The following is a 3,287-nucleotide window of genomic DNA, read 5'->3' as shown; positions in this document are numbered from 1 at the left end:
GGACGTTCAACGACAATAGTACAAAACTGACTGCAACAGATAGTGGGAACGACACAATTCAGCTGCAGTGTACGAATGTCAAAAGAATGTTGACATGGCAAACCAACGGATAAAAAGATTCAAATTCTATTAAATGTTACTGTTGAAGAGAAGCCTATAAATAGCAGAGAGCAGCTGAGAGAATATAACGCATCAAAGTTCTGAACATGTAAAATTGTCTATTCTCTAAAATACGTTGTTACTCTGCTGAAATAAAAGCTCACGCTTATCGCATATATTCGTAGCAATCAAGGCTACACTTTCGAGATTTCTAACACATTTTTATTATTGTAAAACTCGATCTTGTAAGAGATCAGTTGTGCTAAATTCAATTGTATACTGTAAAGCATTTTGTAAACTAAGAATTTCAGTTTTGGCAATTAAGTCCAAACTGAAGTGGGTCTGTACAAACTTTTGTATCGATCAAAGTCTTTTAGTGAATATCATATCCTTGTGATAGAAAGGGTGACGTAGGAGTGTTTGAAATCTTCGAACATCCGTAAAATCTTATGTTCTTATTTCAGTTTTTATACTATCTATCAGTTAGTTTTATTCCACACTTTACTGTTATCTGATTGATATTGACTGACAAGATTCTGAATATCAGTTTATCACTAAACTGAACTCAACTTTCGAGAATTTTATAAAAGTTGTGAGTTTTATTCAACCCCACCCCCCTCTAAACACTCTTTTAACCAATTATTTGATCCTATCAATCACCACATAGGAGGATATGGAGAAAGCATTTCTTATTAAATACTTTCCTACATCTAAGACCATGAAGCTGTGGGCAGATATCACCACATTTGCTCAATTCGATCAAGAGTCTTTATACGAGGCATGGGAGTGTTTCAAAGATCTATTGCGGCGATGCCCACATCATGAATTGCCACTTGGGTTAGTCGTTCAAACATTTTATTATGTCTTTCTTACTCCTAATCGTACTATGATAGATTCTGCTGCTCGTGGAAACCTATTGAGAAAGACTGTCAAAGAAGGATATGAGTTGTTGGAGGAAATGACAGCTAGCAGCTATCATCCTCAATCTAAAAGGAACAACCAGCGGAGAAGTGCGGGAGTTCACCAGGTAACTCCTTGATCAAGAATGTCAGAACTTATTTCTGATTGCACCCATCGGATCATGGTAAGTGCATCTAGTAGCATCGCCACATGATCCCCTAAGTATCACTGATAGTGCCTGCAAGAACCTTTAGTCATGGTAGTGTACAGTACGGTCCCTTCATTACATATATCCCGATCGAATCTGCAACCATTGGTATATCGAGAGTTGCATATGAATTCGACAATGATGCGATTTGTCTTTGAGTATTAATAGTGGCATGGTATGTGCAACTAAGAAAACACATTTTCCTAAAGCACATTTCTTGCTCTGGCCAGAGACTCCTTGCACTATTAACTCATCATATCACATAGGGTATCTTCACTCGTAGGCAAACGATGAATCCCCGACTACAATGCATTATCTTCTACGTATTTCACAACTACACACAACCTCGTCACCTGATGTCCCTCTATGGGGTCGATAAACGGATTTAAGTGTATGCTAGTACGTATAGCCCATACATTGTCCCGGGTCAAAGGACTAATGGTATACAACCATAACTGCGGACTATTCCACTGGATAAGTGGGAACTACTTGGATAGTCCTAGGGAGGGTTGTTCAGTGAATCATCACATGATCACCCATCTGTGTGAATAGACATCTCCATGTCCTTGCCAATGAAACATGACGTTTACATCATAGATGCTAGTCTCAAGCTCGAGCGACCTTTATCCTTGTTTTAGGCGGCTGATTCGACTAGGAACCTGTTTATAATATACGGTACACTTCCTAATGAGTTTCATGATCTACGTTGCGACGCAGACCTCATGGTACCTATTGTATATTCAAGGACTTTATCTATGCATCTTGCATGGATATACAGATAAATTAAAATGCCATAATCGAATAAAATCGTAAAATATTATTAAAATAAAGATTGTTTTACATTAGAGTCAATAAAGCCCGAGCCACAAGTTGGCTTTCCAGGACCCTACTCTAACAAAAAGAACAGGAGAACTCACGCTAGGGCGGTAAAGTTTGACCTCCCCAGCACGAGAGGCTGCGGAAAACACCAACAGGACAGAGGACGTCGCGCTAGGGCAGTCAAACTTGACCGCCCCTGCGTGAGCAAAAAAAACAGAAAGTTCCAATTTTGAGTTATGTTCAACATGGAAATGAGAAGACTACAAGAAGGAACCCTAGGCACGAAAATTGGGAGAGGATTCAGCAGCCAAGGAGTTTGAAGAAGAAGAAAAAGCTTGGAGCAAGGGCGTGGATTGGAGATTTTGCAATTCCCGTGCACCATTCTTCGCATTTTCCGTCACGACTAATATTTCTTATTTAGAATTTATCGTTTAAACATTGTGTGGTTTATTTTTACTATGAATTCGAGTAGCTAACTTACAATATTTGTTGGGAGTTAAGGGGATCCTACCCCGAAACCGATTCAGTTAATTCATATTTCGATTTTTGATTTATTCTTGATTATGCTATTGTGTTATAGTGTTGTTAGACCGTAGCTAACTTTAATAACAAATTTTATATCGCGAGTGAGTTCGAGAGAATAGCTTGTGATAGATACGAGTAGCATAGTTCGTGGATTTACAATTTACATAGAAATATGAAGTAGGATACGCATCGATAGTCATAGTCCGGTAGGGCGAAAGCTAGGGGATTTCATAGAACGATATGCAATTCACCTTTGCTTCACTGAGTATAATTAGTTTGGCATAGCTCGAGAGGGCGTGTTCAATTGAATAGGAAATGTTGTCGGAAGCGTAGATCACTATCGAATGAATTAAGTAAATAACGAGGGGTAGGTGAACTGAAATTCCCATAAAATTCATTTCTCATTGAATTTTAATGAACCATTCTAGATATTATATCTCATTATTTAATCCTGAACCTTTCTTATTTTCATTTTACTTAAACATAGTAGTAATAAACAATCATTCGAATTTGTTGCTAAAAATTTAATAACTAAAAACAATAATTGCCCAATATAGTCTCCAGTGGAACAATACTCGTACTCTAATAAATTATATTATAACTTGACATCATGCACTTGCGATTGTTTCGAGCTTAAATATTATTAATTTTGACCAAGAGTTTTACAGTGCAAGTTTTGCTCGATCAGGTCACAGTCAAGAATAAGTATCCGTTGCCGAGGATCAAGGATTTGTTT

At 37.7% G+C, this 3,287-nt stretch overlaps 1 non-coding gene across 1 annotated transcript; it reads right to left on the bottom strand.

The window, feature by feature from the left end:
- Positions 1-820: 820 nt before the first annotated feature.
- On the bottom strand, positions 821-927 carry LOC140815774 (small nucleolar RNA R71). Its single transcript, XR_012114420.1, has one exon. It is a non-coding gene; the product is annotated as a small nucleolar RNA R71 (small nucleolar RNA).
- Between the last annotated feature and the right edge of the window lie 2,360 nt (positions 928-3,287).

This window comes from Primulina eburnea, chromosome 15 (assembly GCF_022965805.1).
Source record: "Primulina eburnea isolate SZY01 chromosome 15, ASM2296580v1, whole genome shotgun sequence".
NCBI lineage: Eukaryota > Viridiplantae > Streptophyta > Magnoliopsida > Lamiales > Gesneriaceae > Primulina > Primulina eburnea.
Note: the sequence above shows the minus strand (reverse complement) of the source record. Positions and strands in the feature narration are given on the sequence as shown.